The 15,395-nt window shown below is 35.0% G+C and overlaps 1 non-coding gene across 1 annotated transcript; it reads left to right on the forward strand.

The window, feature by feature from the left end:
- The first annotated feature begins 386 nt into the window (after window positions 1-386).
- Window positions 387-493, forward strand: LOC119874398. Its single transcript, XR_005368250.1, has one exon. It is a non-coding gene; the product is annotated as a U6 spliceosomal RNA (small nuclear RNA).
- Window positions 494-15,395: the final 14,902 nt, after the last annotated feature.

The following is a 15,395-nucleotide window of genomic DNA, read 5'->3' on the forward strand; positions in this document are numbered from 1 at the left end:
TGGAGCATGTGAAATTCCATGAGAAATTTTCCAGAAAAGAAAGTCCACTTCCTGGATCAGTCTACATCAATTCAACCTTCTTCCTGAAACTCACAACTTAAATTCAAATACACCATAAGAGACAGATAGAAACGCATCATCTTATTTTATTCCCTACTTACTCATCCCCTAGCTTTCTATTTTATTTTATATTCTAATAAAGCTTCATCTGGTAGAAAGAGTTTTTCCTGTAAATTGATACAATTGTTTCTATTATTTGCCTGCCCATCACCATTGTCATCACTGTCTGAGACATTAATAAATTTTGAATATGAGAAAATGACCAGCAACTCATGGAAGTAATCTACAGAACCAGTCAAATTAGGTTTTACAAAATTCCCATTAAGGTACTTGCTTTGGCAGCACATATACTAAAATTGGAATGATACACAGAAGATTAGCATGGCCCCTGCTCAAAGATGACACACAAATACATAACTCCCATCAGGTATCATTCCTTTTAAACAATCACATAGGTTTAATACTGATGTTGGAAGAGAGTGTAGAAATCTCTTTCAACATCTTCAATTCACAGATGAGAAAAGTGAGACACATAAAGTTTAAAATGACCAGACAAAAGTCAAGTTATTATTGCAAGTTATTAACAGCAAAGCACCCAGTGACCAACTTCTCTGCCCCCCATCTCTGGAAATATTTTCATTATAGAATCATCTTGAGTTTTTCAGCTTTTAAGTTACATATTGCATTTTTTGGCTCCCCTGGTTAAAATTATTTTCCAAAAGATGATTTTAAATAATATTTCATTGATAAAACTTTCATTTGATACTGACATAAGATTATTTATTCAACTAATTTACTCAACAAATTTTTATTGAGAAAGCACTATTCAAAGTTCTGAGACTATGGAATTGAACAAAACAAGCAAAAATCCCTGCCTTCATTGGAACACATAATCCTAATTACACTTTGCTATTTATAATTGTCATATTCTTTCTTGGTCAGCGAAATTGTGTTTTTGGCTAGAATAGTTTCAGACCAGGAGTCTTTGTCATTTCTGAAGAGAAAAAATCTAAATGACAAGAGCAGCAGTAGTTATCCTAGTTTCAAAACCAGAATTACATTGTACCGATAAGAGGATAAGGCAAACAAAGTATAGGATAAAGACAGGGACAGCTTTCACAGTGCCAGGCTTGTGGTAAATCAAGAGTCTGGCTGAAAAATATCACTGAATGCAACAAACATTTATTCAGCTCCCATGTGACAGTTAGCCCTGTTATCTTGTTTTCTATTTAATTACAAGTACCTAGAACTGTGTGTGCCACATCATAGATGTTCAATAAATATCCTGAAAATGAAAGAATGGATAATGTAAACCAGATATTGTACTAGATTACAGAGATACAAAGATGAATAAAATACAGTCCCATCTTGTAAGAAGCTCATAATCTCATAAGGGATCATAAATACAATATTTATTCAATGTTTTCTATTAATAAAACACTATGCTAGGCACTGCATTAAGGAAAAATAAAAGCAAATACAACACAATCCTTCTCTCAAGGAGCTTACTTTACAATAAATATTTTCAAAAATAATACCATGGACAGATTCTATTTCTTACTGATTGGAGTCAGAACAATTTTCTTGGGGCAGCAATATTTGAGTCGAGTCCATGACTTGAGTTGGACTATTACTACCTCTCTGTGTTCATGCTCAGTAAGAATCTTTTAAGAAGGCTTGGTCAAATAAGAATTGAACTAATCGAAGTCCTTAGAAAGGGAAATAACCAAATACCTAGATAATGTTTAAGGTCCTTTTTGGCCTATTGTATAATAGTCCTCCCCATATTAGCAGACTTGTTCAAAATGAGATACAGTTCCCAAAACATACTGTTTCCTGACAAGTGGTCCTTGTCTCGACCACTATTGTTTTCTCTGTCAGAGGTGATCTCCCAAAAATCTATCCTCTACTGGGTCTCTCCAAGACTACCCCCAGGTCGATTTGCTAAGAGGATACAGAGAACTAAGCAACACAGTCATAATCTTGGTTGTAATTTATTACAGTTAAAGAATACAAATAAAGGGACCCCTGGATGGCTCAGTGGTTAAGCATCTGCCTTTGGCTCAGGTTGTGATCCCTGAGTCCTGGGATCGAGTCCCACATCAGGCTCCCCGGAGGGAGACTGTTTCTCCCTCTGCCTATGTCTCTGCCTCTCTCTGTGTCTCTCGTTAATAAATAAATCTAAAAAATCCTTTATATAATAAAGGATTTATTAAAATCCTTTATTAAAAATCCTTATGATAAATAAATAAAATCCTTTAAAAAAAAAGAAAGAAAGAAACTCTGTCTAGGATTTTTAACGGGGACTGGTCACTTAGGCACCCTCAGCCTCACTCCCCAGCACATACCAAATTTTCAGACTTTCAGAAGGAAAACAGGTGTTCAGCAAACGCTGTATTATTTGTACAGATAGTTTAGGCATAGTGAAACATTCTTATTAGGGCACAGTAGGAACACTTCTAAAATCTAAGTCTCCAGACACCAGCGAAGGGCCAAATTTGCAAGCAGGATTTTGTAAGGATAGCAGTCTCAGCCTTGCTCTGTTGATTCTTTTCTGTGTACTTTGTATTCTCAATTCTCAACTATGGTACTCATGAACCCAGACTCAACATAAACATCTTGTAGTAAATACTTCCCTAAGACAATCAGAGAAAATTAATCACTCTCTTCCTTCTACCACTACCATAATGGGTGTATAATTCAAAGGTAACTGTGTGACATGATCGATGTGTTAATTAACTTGATTGTAGTAATCATTTCACCAAGTACACTTGAAACTTCTTGAAATTTATGCCATTAATCTTATCTGATTTTTAAAGTTTGTGACAGTCTTACAAGGGTTATGGATAGTATTCTGATAATCTTTTATTTTAAGATTTTATTTATTTATTTTTAGAGAGAGAGAGAGTGCATGAGCAGGGAGGAGAGGCAGGGGGAAAGGAGAGAGAGGATCTCAAGCCAGCTCTTTGGTGAGCAAGAGCCTGACTAAGGGCTCCATCTCATGACCCTGATATCATGACGTGAGCCAAAATTGAGTCAGAAGCTTAACTGACTGCACCACCCAAGCACCCCCAGTCTTATTAATTTTGTATCAGTATGAAAACCAAAAACTTTAAGTGACAGCAATAATTGAAAGGCAAATTTAACACAAGTGACATAAAAATTATTGAAAATTAAATTGCAATCTTTATTCCTCTGACCAGTCTCCACCAAAAAATTATGAATTTTCATGTTTTCAAATAGTACAGGTATGGAAAACTAAAAATATTATACTTCTTTCCTTGCATTATCTGAAATAAGAGGGTAAATATTCACAAAATCACTTAATGAGTATATTAAATTTACTGAAAATAGAGTCCAAAATTTATAAATTACTGAAGTATGAAATATATAGCTTTGTGATCATTTATTTCTTGCCTAGAAATACAGCTTAATAAGTTACTTAGCCCTGGAGAAATTGAATAAAACTTATAGAATCAGTCTTAAAGAATTGTGTAACAACTCCCTAATGCTTGCTTTGCATCAGAATGCAGAAAAGGCTAGAAAAATTATAAGTGCACACTACTGCTCTGTAAAATCTTAGTCTTGTGAGATTGTTAAAAGTAAATTATCATTTGACTTGAGTCTTCCTGAGAATGAAAATACAACCCACAGAATCAGAGCTTAAACTGAGAATTATTCTAGGCCCAAAATATGAGTAAAAGATGGCCATTCTCTTCTCACCTTGATTTTTCTCACATATTTTATCCATACTTGGGAGATAAATCAGCACCAACAATGATAGACCACATAAATTGTTTAGTAGTTGTGCTATGCTTTTGCCTGATATAAACCTATGAAGATATTTCAGAAATGAAACATCATCCTCTATGGGAACACAAAAGATTTCACTTTGTAACAAGTAAGTGCTAGGGATTGTCAATCTAAATTTAAACAACCCTTAGGAAAGGAGAGGTGTCTCCTGAAGTTTGGAATATTGTGTACGGTTTAGACCTATGTTTGTTTTCAGCTGCATCTGAGAATAAGAACTCCAACTATATTCATAAATCACATAGTTTAAATTTTTGGATACCAAGGGGAAGTGCTAAACATGAAAACTGTCGACAAGCTACTAATCCCATAGCTGTTCCTTCATGCAGGGGGTGACTTCAAGATGATTAAAATTATCACAAGTTCAGAAGAAACGTTTCTTATTTTACACATTTACTTTGTTTTTGTTTTTCAATATCTATTTGATCAGAACTATTTAAATCATCTTCTATCCAGGAACAAATTAAATAAGAGACATTCTTATTTTTAGGATATTAGAATTTTAGAGTTCCAGAGATTCACAGAAATTATATGATCCAGGTATTTTGTGGGAAAAAAGAGGTCTCTAGAAGCTAAATGCCTTGCTCAAATGCTTTGCAATTTTTCTTTTGTGGCTTGTCTAGACTTTGTCTAGTCTAGTAGAAGGCAGTCCAGTAAGAAATTCTACAGTCTAAGAGGCTGACCTTCTGGCTTATTAGAAGAGGCTGAGCTTCTGACTTATTAGATCTGCCCCTTCTCACTGTAATATTCTCTATCAATTCAAGGAGTGCTTTATTATGTATGTATGAGAACTACCTTGACATATATAGCCTGATAGAGCAATGGGTTTCCATCTCAAAAAAAAAAAAAAAAAAAAAAAAAAAAGTTGTTTTTTTTTTTAAATGGAACATGAAATTTTAAGACAAGCTAGCATGTAGCTACAAGCAGCCTAAAGCCAATGGTGTCTATTACTCAGCCTGCAGAAGACAGATACATGGCCTTAATCATTACATTATACAACTAACCTGACACATGGACTTTCTACATGATTCTATTTTACTCTGTTTCCACTGCCTTCCAGTGAATGCCTATTATATTACATGTGCAGAAATATTAACATAGGGTCTGGCAATTTGTAATTGCCCAATAAAATGAGGCATTCTTTTCATCATATTATGGAAGACATAGAGATAAAGATTGTGTAACTTTTACCTAAATAGTACAAGAAACTGTAAAAATACTCTCTGAACTGTAAAACTAGAAGCCGTAATACATATAACCTGGAAAGTATCCATTTTCAGGATGCTCAAAAAATGTGGCAAATACTCATTTTCATCACTGGAGTCTGGGTAATCACAAGAAAAAGTGAACTCCGTGTTTAGCTCCGTGTTAAAAATGTCTTGAATGTAATGGAAAGTAGATCCTGTGGGATCATCACTCCCGTTCTTGTTTCTTTTTTTTTTTTTTTAATTTATTTTTTATTGGTGTTCAATTTACTAACATACAGAATAACACCCAGTGCCCGTCACCCATTCACTCCCACCCCCCGCCCTCCTCCCCTTCTACCACCCCTAGTTCGTTTCCCAGAGTTAGCAGTCTTTACGTTCTGTCTCCCTTTCTGATATTTCCCACACATTTCTTCTCCCTTCCCTTCTATTCCCTTTCACTATTATCTATATTCCCCAAATGAATGAGAACATATAATGTTTGTCCTTCTCCGACTGACTTACTTCACTCAGCATAATACCCTCCGTTCTTGTTTCTGAGCTGATTAATCTTGCTTTCTCTGACAAGTCCCATCCATGGTACTAGAAGGTCTAGGTTTTCCCTCTCATCCTTTTTCTTTATCTACTCTCTTTCCTGCCCTTTAGTCAATCATCACCTCCTTCTGAGCAGATGTGAAATGAATATTTCTGAGGCAGTGGGAAATGAATATGGTGGCCACGTGGTGGCTTTCACCTACCCCTTGCCTGTTAAGTCTTCCTGGGGTCCTTCTGTCTTCTTTTGAGAACAGCCTTGTCCCACACTAACTAGTCTGTATTACTAGGTTGGCCTGACCTATACCCCATGTTTACCCTTATTTCTTCTCCATCCCCACTTTAGGAACGCACATGTGGCCCAAACAGAACAATCATCATATTTCATCTTTCTGGAAACAGTGAATGGGTCTGACTTGACTCTTCTGAAATTATTTTTTTAAAGATTTATTTATTTATTTATTTATTTATTTATTTATTTATTTATTTATGATAGACATAGAGAGAGAGAGAGAGAGGCAGAGACACAGGAGGAGGGAGAAGCAGGCTCCATGCCGGGAGCGCGACGTGGGACTCGATCCCGGGACTCCAGGATCGCGCCCTGGGCCAAAGGCAGGCGCCAAACCGCTGAGCCACCCAGGGATCTCCCTCTTCTGAAATTATTAAGGAAAGGGAGCTCTCACTTTGCTGGTAAGGGCGGAGTTATGAGAATGTTGGCATGGAGTTCCTAGCAGACATGTCATTATAAGGAAAGAGCATTGCCAAGAGTGAAGTCACGTATGGGAAATCAAAATTAAGAGAGTGAGAGACTTGGCAGCAAAATTTGAGCACCTAGAACCCTGCATTTTTTCAGTTATGGCAGCAAATAGATTTTAGCTTCACTCTAACTTTTTTGAATTGGGTGTCTACTATCTACAAGAGAATAAGTTCTGAGAAATACACTTTCTCTCTCTGGATTCCACCTTAAGTGCAATTTAGTTCTATTAACAAGAAATTCAGAACTATGTCTCAGCCAGTCCTCTGACAAGAATGAGTTAGGTTAAGTGCTTCTAGCTTGAAACACCTTTTAATCTAAACAATCTTTTGAAGTCTACAGTCTATTTTGTCTATTCTGGGCCAACATATTCTTGAAAAGAATATATCTAATAAATGAGTGGTGAATAATACATTATTAACTATTTTTAATATAATATCATTAATAATATTAATACTACTAATATTAAATTACTCAGTTTATTTAGACACTAAACTTATTTCATTATTTGGTACATATCTGGATACTATTGAAAATGAAACTATGCACATCAATTACTTAATAAAATTCCAGTTTAAATTCACAGACTTGAAATGAGAGTTGGTATACAAAATATGTAAAATCTAGTCAAACATACTATGGCATGCAGGCTTTTTAACATAGGATTCCAGAAATTATTGGAAGTAAAGAGCTTGAAGTACAATGCAAAACAGATATTATATTTATTTATTTATTGTCATATTTAGTACTAAGAGAAGGATTTGTGATTTGTAAAGAACTAAGCAAAATTTCTACTCAAAGTTATTATGTTTAAGAAAGTAAAGGACACAGAGAATCTAAATGTACCCAGTGTGCAAATTAAACAATGCAAAACAGATATTATATTTATTTATTAATTGTCATATTTAGTACTAAGAGAAGGATTTGTGATTTGTAAAGAACTAAGCAAAATTTCTACTCAAAGTTATTATGTTTAAGAAAGTAAAGGACACAGAGAATGTAAATGTACCCAGTGTGCAAATTAAACACATTATTTTGTGTTTAATTTGAAGAAAGTGAAAACCAAAAATCTTACTTATGAAAAAGAAATTACAATTTTAATTAATTTGTTATCTTTCTCTGAAAGCAGAAACAATTTACTTATGATTTCCTTACACAAGAAATTTTATAGAAGATATATTTAAGAGTAATGTGATACATAGTACATCTAGAAAAAAATTAGTCTTTTTTTTTTTTTTGTATGAGATGTTAGGTACCAGCTTTTTTGATGTCTATAATAGAGGCTGTAGAATTCAGTATTCTCTATCAGTTTAAAAGAGATTTTTGATTTTTCCCAGTAAAGCCAACAGAAGGATTTGTTTGTTGAATCTGTAGTCTGGGATGAAAGTTAACCATGCTTTGTATATATGAAAACTTATATAAACCAAATTATAAAAGATATAGCCCTTATATAATCTTTATCCTTCATGTATTAGGAAATTGTACTGTCCTCAAGTGGATTTTTTTTGTCTGTTATACATGTGATAGTCATTGATAACTACAGTTAAGTAGTTTCAATGAAGTAATACATTCAGTTATTCACGTAACAAGTATTTAGAGAGTGACTAGTATCCATTCAGAGCAGTAAACAGACCAAGTCCCTATCCTAAAGAGGCTTGCATGTTAGTAGAGAAAGACAGCAAAAAGCAAATAACAATTATGTAAAATCAGATAAGGATAAGTGCTATGGAGAAACATAAAGCAGAATTAGAGGTATGATAGTTAAATTTTATGGGTCAAGTTGGCTAGGCCATCATTCTTGATTATTATTTTAAAGATCTTATTTATTTATTCATGACAGATACAGAGAGAGAGAGAGAGAGAGAAGCAGAGACATAGGTAGAGGGGAGAAGCAGGCTCCATTCAGGGAGCCCAATGGGGGACTCAATCCGGGATTCCAGGATCATGCTCTGGGCCAAAGACAGGCGCTAAACCGCTGAGCCACCCAGGGATCCCCGCATTCTTAATTATTGGTCAAACATCAGTCTAGACGTTTCTGTGAAGGTATTTTTTAAGATGTGATTAACATTTAAACCATTAGTCTGAGTAAAACAGAGTACCCTCCTTAATGTGTATGGTCCTCATCCAATCAGTTGAAAGCCTTAAGAGAAAAGATTGAGGTCTCTTGAAGAAAAAGAGATTCTGCCTCTGGTCTGCCTTTGATCTCAACATAGTGACGACTCAGCTCTGGATCTCCAGCCTGATGGCCAAAGAATATAGTCTCAATAGCCTATAGATTTTGGACTGGCCTGTCCCCACCATCACATGAGCCAGTTTTTAAAAATTAATCTTTCTCTCTTTCTCAATCTGTATACACACATGCAAACCAAATATTGCAAGAGAAATGGGAAGGGCCATGGTGAGAAAATGGCTGCTATTCTACAAAAGGTAACAAAGAAAGGTTGGATGAGGTGATATTCAACTAAAGGCCTGAAGGAAATAAAGAAACTAGCCATGAAGTCATCTGAAGGAGGAGTCTGAGACGTGAGAATGGTAAGTACAGAGGTCCTGAGGTAGGAGGGTGCCCAGTACTCAAGGAACAGCATAATACCCATGTGGCTGAAGAAGAATGAACGAAGTAGAATGGTCCAAGATGAGTTCAGAGGAACTTAAAAATACTGATTTTGCTCTGAGGAAAATAGTGAGCTTCTTGAGAGTTTTTTCAGCAGAGTAGTAAATATGCTCTGAGTCCTGTGATCAAAGAGTGAATCTGAGTGCCGTGATGAGAACAGAATCAAAAGGACAACATGCAATAATCTGGATGACTGATGATTGTGGATTGGATTAGGATGATATTACTTGGCTAGTAACAGGGATTACTTTCTTGATAAAGTCTGTATCTAGAGCGGACTATATTGGATCAGATGTGGAATGTGAGAGAAAAAGAGGAGTCAACGTTTTTGACCTGAGCAAATAAGAATATTAGAATAATGGAGTTGCTATTGATGGAGATGGGTGATATTGAAGGGAGGAAAGCAGGTTTTGGTGGAGAAATCCACTATTAAAGTTTTGTTTAGTCTTAGATTTGAGTTGCTGATTCATCCAACTGGCAGCTGGTGGCAAGTGGGGCTCAGAGTAATAGGTTGTGAGTCATTCGCTTTGAGACCCTAGTTATTAACCTAGGTTTTACTACCTCTCAGGGGGCATTTTGGGAAAATATTGAGGCTTTTCAGTTGTCATAGTGATTAGGGAGAGTAAAATGACATTTAGAAAGGAGAGGCCAAAGATTCTAGGATTTTCACAATGCACAGCACTATCCCTACAGCTTCTGAACTTCCCTGGATTTTTCATAATTCTTGACTGTCTTGCTGGAGTCAATTCTGGTGAGGTTAACAATTTATTTTCCTGATATTTTCTGATTTTTTTTCAGGAATTTGACTGCTATGCAAATCGATAGAATATTGCACATTGTTTTGTACTCAACTTCTCAAGAGTTTTTCATATCAGAAAATGATATGATCGGGGCAGCCCAGGTGGCTCAACAGTTTAGTGCCACCTTCAGCTCCGGGCGTGATCCTGGAGACCCAGGATCAAGTCCCACGTCGGGCTCCCTGCATGGAGCCTGCTTCTCTCTCTTCCTGTGTCTCTGCCTCTCTCTGTGTGTGTCTCTCATGAATAAATAAATAAAATCTTTAAAAAAAAAAGAAAAGAAAATTATATGATCAACAGAATCATCATTACTAATATTTGAGATAATAACTGGCCTGTTGTATTCAAATATATGGTGGGAGAGTTTGAGACCCTTTTTAAAACATACTTAGAATCAAATACTATTAAATTAATGAAGATACATGAAATGGAAGGATCTTATAAAATATTATTAATAAATATAAAATATTTAATCTCACTGGTATTCTTTGCATATTAAATGTTTTATAGCTCTATAATAAGAACTCTGTTCTGTGAAATCACTTATTGAAAGTTTTCCTGAGTGACTGCTTCTTTTTCCAGTTTATCTCCTATTTCCAGGTTCCTATCAAAGAACACGGTCTCATGATCTCATTAAGAACTAGAAGCAACGAGTGGACAAAAACGCTCTATTTTATGTGATAACATTCATATGCCATATGGAATACTTTGACACAATTCTTAAATAAATATGGCCCAGCTCATTTATGAGACTATCAGAGTATCATATTTTTCTCATTTCTGTCTCTTGAATAGTCTATAGTTTGACTTAGGAATGTATTTCTTACTTTAGTTAAAGTTATTTACCTCTTATCATTAAGCAAATCTCAGTTCTTTTGGTTTTTCTTTTTCTTTTTTTCTTTTTCTAACTGTAGTTTTTCCTTTAACATCCACCTAAAATCTTTGATTCCTCATTAACTGCTCCTCCTGCTACAGAATAGCTTCTGGTCTTCTTATTCATCTTACAATCCAACTTATTTATCACAAATCATTGCAACCACTTGTTTAATTCATTATATACCTTTTAGGGTCACAAGGCCTATCCATTTGTATGATGAAATATATAATATTTTATTATTAGTGTATCTTATTTTATTATATTTTATTTTAATTTTGTGTTACACTTACAGCATTATGTTGACTTTTATTAATCATTTGTTTTGGTAGTTTATATTATCCTTGGGCTAAGTTTTAAGATAGAAATATAGAGGCATTACAAATAGTTGTTTGTTACACATAGCATTTGATAGAGATAAAAACACTCAACCTAGGAAATAAGTTGCTATATTAGTCAGAGTTCTCTAGAAAAGCAGCAGTCAGTCTTTTGTTCCACTCAGGCTTTCAACTGATTGAAGGAGGCCCACCCACATTACGGAAGGTAGTCTGCTTTACTCACATCCACTGAATTAAATATCAATCTTACCCAAAACCCAGTCACAGAAACATCTAGAATAATGTTTATCATGTTTTCCCCATTATCTCAATCATTATACTATATTTTAATATCTGTTTAATATCTGTCTCCTTCAACAGACTGGAAATTCCAAGAGAAAGATTATATCTGACTTTTTCTTCACTCTACTCTTACCACTTCACACAGTGCTTGGTATATAGTGGGAACTCTATTTGCCACTCTGAATTTCCATATTTCATAAGCTAAAATCCTTTGATGTTGGTGTTTTCTTGAAGCTTTTTACACAAATAGGTAATGACTGCTAATTAGCTGAACATGATCATATCAGAATTGTAAGATGCATCCCAATTTAAAAATGCTAAAACTTTTTCAAATAGGCATTCCAGAATTGATAAAATGTGGTAATTAATCACTTGAGCCCACAGATCCCAGCTATTAACTCCTGATGTGGGGTGTGAACCACAAAGAGGTTAACTGATAATGATTTGAATATTTCAATATTTTTCCTTCTGATTTTTGACATATTTGAAATTATAGACTTACTACAAGTATTACAGACTACCTTCTTTAATTTCCCCTAGGAAGCAGAATGCCTTACTGTGAATTGCTATTCATATTGTTGACTCCACAAAAGGCAGCCCAGAGATGCAACTGCCATAGAAAAGGAGGGAAATAGGAGCAAGTGCTAGAGGTTAAAGAAGACAGTATACAGTGTGCACTGGCCAGAGGTCACTTGGAACTCTCTACACAACTTCAGACTCTGAATACTCAATCTTTTACCTGCATCCTATTGGGCAAACAGTTTATATTTCTTTTACAATTGTAGTATCTTGTATTTGAAAAGGAAAGTGGTATATATTCCAAATAACATTTGACATGAGATATCGAGAAAAATATCATGAGCCATCACATCTCCATTTTTTCCAAATCTCTTCAAGTTCAGATGTGAACTCTATGGGATAAAACTACTTTGAGTTGTGAAAGTTGTTATCTTTTTCTCATGGTGAACTTCCATGGTAATTCTAATTCTTTTCCCATACTTTCTCTCCCCACTTCAAAAGTTATAAGCCATTGTATGAGTATATCACAATTTGTTTGTCCATTCAAATGTTAATTGACATTTTGGTTGTTTCCAGTTTGGGACTGGGAACATTTTTTGTGGCAAAATATACATAACATAAAATGTAATCATTTTAACCACTTAAGTATACAGTTCGGTGGCAGTAAGTACAGCCACATCATAGTGTAATCATCCCCACCATCCGTCACAAAAACTTTTAATCTTCCCAAACTAAAACTCTGCACATATTCAACAATTATTCCCTTTTCCTCTGTCCCCTCAATCCCTGGCAACTTCCATTCTAATGACTAATGACTACTCTAGATACATCGTATAAGTAGAATCATACAATATTTGCCCTTTCGCAACTGTTTTATTTGACTTGGAATAATGTCTTTGAAGTTAATCTAGATTGTAGGATATGTTAGGATTTCCTTCCTTTGTAAGGCTAACTAATATTTCATTGTATGTATTTACCATGTGTCATTTATCCATTCTTCTGTTGATGGGCACTTGGTTTCCTTCCACATTTAGATTATTGTGAAAAATGCTAGTGAACATGGATATACAATTGTCTGGTCAAGTCTCTGTTCTCAGTTTTTGGGATTAGAAAAGAAATTGCTGAATCGTATGGTAATTTCATTTATTTTTTTCAGGAAATTCTATTTTCCATGGTGGCCATACGATTTTACATTCTCACCAGTAATACACAAGCGTTCTAATTTCTCCACAACCTCGCCAACATCAGTTATTTTCTGTTTTTATTTTCATAATAACTATCTTAATGTTATTAAGTATGAGATAGTACCTCATTATAGTTTTAATTTGCATTTCCCTAAAAAAATAATAACAAATTGCATTTCGTAGTGGTTAGTGATGATAAGTATCTTTTCGTGTGCTTATTGGCCATTCACTGATCTTCCCTGGAGAAGTGTCTATTCAAGTCCTTTGCTCATTTTTTTGGTAAGGTTTTGCTTATTTTTCTTGTTGGAACTGAAGACTTTTGGATTTCTTTCTTTTTTTCTTATTTTTATTTTTATTTTTTGGATCTCTTTCTGCAAGGATAGAATATTTTTTCTTCACCTCTGTTATTTCTGTACTCATAAAAAGGCAATCCACTTATGTTTGTATGTTTCCTTTCATTGTTGATCTGTGAAAGTATTAATCTTATTTTAAACACAGTAATGCATTTTTAATGTTCTTTTTTAAACTTGTTACCCACTATTGTTATACATTTGAATCAGAGGAAGAACTGTAGATTATAAACTGCAAAAAGTTGAATTAGAATTTTTTTCCACATATAGTTTTTGAGGGATTTGAAAAACATATTTATTATGGTCACTTTAAAAATATTTGTATAAGTAAATACTAAGGAAATAAATATCCAATACATGAATATGAATACTTCTAAGTGAACATAATCTAATTATTCCAGAGAGATCAGTAGTATATAAGAAAAGAACAGAACATCTGGCAGAGATGTCCAGATAGAAAGGTGGGGAGTGGGGAGCGGGGAGTGTAAGAGATAAAGCGCACTGGCTCCACAAATACTCAAAGTGTTGTTCTATTTTATCAAAAATCAAAAAGCTTTAGGGCAAGATTTCTCAACCCCAACCTTACTGATATTTTAGATTAAATAATTCTTTTTTTTTTAAATTATACTTATTTATTCATGAAAGACACACACACACAGAGAAGCAGAGACCTAGGTAGAGGGAGAAGCAGGCTCCTCCACACTGGAAGCCCAAAGCGGAACTCAGTCCTGGGACCCCAGGACCATGTCCTGAGCCAAAGGCAGATGCTCAACTGCTGAGCCACCCAGGCGTCCCCAGATAATTCTTTATTATAAGAATGTCCATCCAATGCCTTGCAGGATATTTATCAGTATCCCTGGTTTCTACTCAAGAGTTTATTTATAGCATTATCCTCCTAGACATGACAAAAATGGCTAAGGATGTTGCCTAATGTGACCTGAGGGTAAATTTTTCCTGGTCAAGAACCACGGCTTTAGGGCTGTGTTACTTTAGGGTATGAAGTACACTTAGGTGATTTCTCAATAGAGAGAAAGTGGGTTCCCGTTGGCCAACATCACATCACACTCCGGTCATAGGGTAATGTAAGGTATTTAAGCCATATAGACCTTTGCTTGAATGATAGATGGCACTACAGCTTTACTCAACCATGTTACCTTCCAGGCTTTTTTCTTTAATTACTACAAACAAGGATAGTAATGCTGTGTAACCACTCTATATATACATGCTAAAGTACACACAGAAAGATCTAGAGAAAGTGTAATGGAAAGACTTAGAGAAAACATCTAGTCAAATTAAGTAGGATATTCTAAACTAAAGGACACAGAAGAAGTTAATATGGTGATGATACCTGGAAGATTAACATCATGTAGGGCAGAGAGATACTTCATCCTAGAGGTAGGTTGGGAGACAATCTGGTGGTGATGGAACTGGTGGGAAGATGCATATCTGGGGTTGATAATACAAAAAAGGAATGAAGTAACATCAGAACTGCAGAAAGCTTGAGTTCTTTCTTACAGATGTAGCCTTACATATGTACGGTTGGTGTCATCCTACAAATAGACTTGCCAGAAAATATGCTGGAAACTTTTTACCTGAGCCGGATACCTGTCATCAACCCTAGAATTATTTTATGCATGATATATAGTCAGGCTTGAATTAACTTATTTATTACCAGGCTCCCCAAGCTGCCAGAGCCTGGTCCAAGTAGATTCAAGAATTCCTAGGTATGGAACTAGAACCAAGGCAATTTACCCAGAAGTCTATAAGAGTCATGCTAACAGATCTTTGACCTACAATTGAATCTCAGAGAGTTTTGCTTTGAGAATTAAATAGAATTAAATGAAACAGTGTAAGGGAAGTTTCTAGTTCATGAAAAGTAGCTTAATTATTATCATAATTACTGTTATCATATTATTGTTGTCTTTAAAGTAGTACAGTGCAAACACTTGGCATCAAGATTACTGGTGGAAATGGGTCCCCAGCACTGACTACTGGACTGTCTTTAGCAATAATCTTGTAGAAGATCAGAAATTAGTCTGTCCTTAGCAATAATCTTGTAGAAGATCAGAAATATTCTAGA

Source organism: Canis lupus, chromosome 12, assembly GCF_011100685.1.
Source record: "Canis lupus familiaris isolate Mischka breed German Shepherd chromosome 12, alternate assembly UU_Cfam_GSD_1.0, whole genome shotgun sequence".
Lineage (NCBI taxonomy): Eukaryota > Metazoa > Chordata > Mammalia > Carnivora > Canidae > Canis > Canis lupus.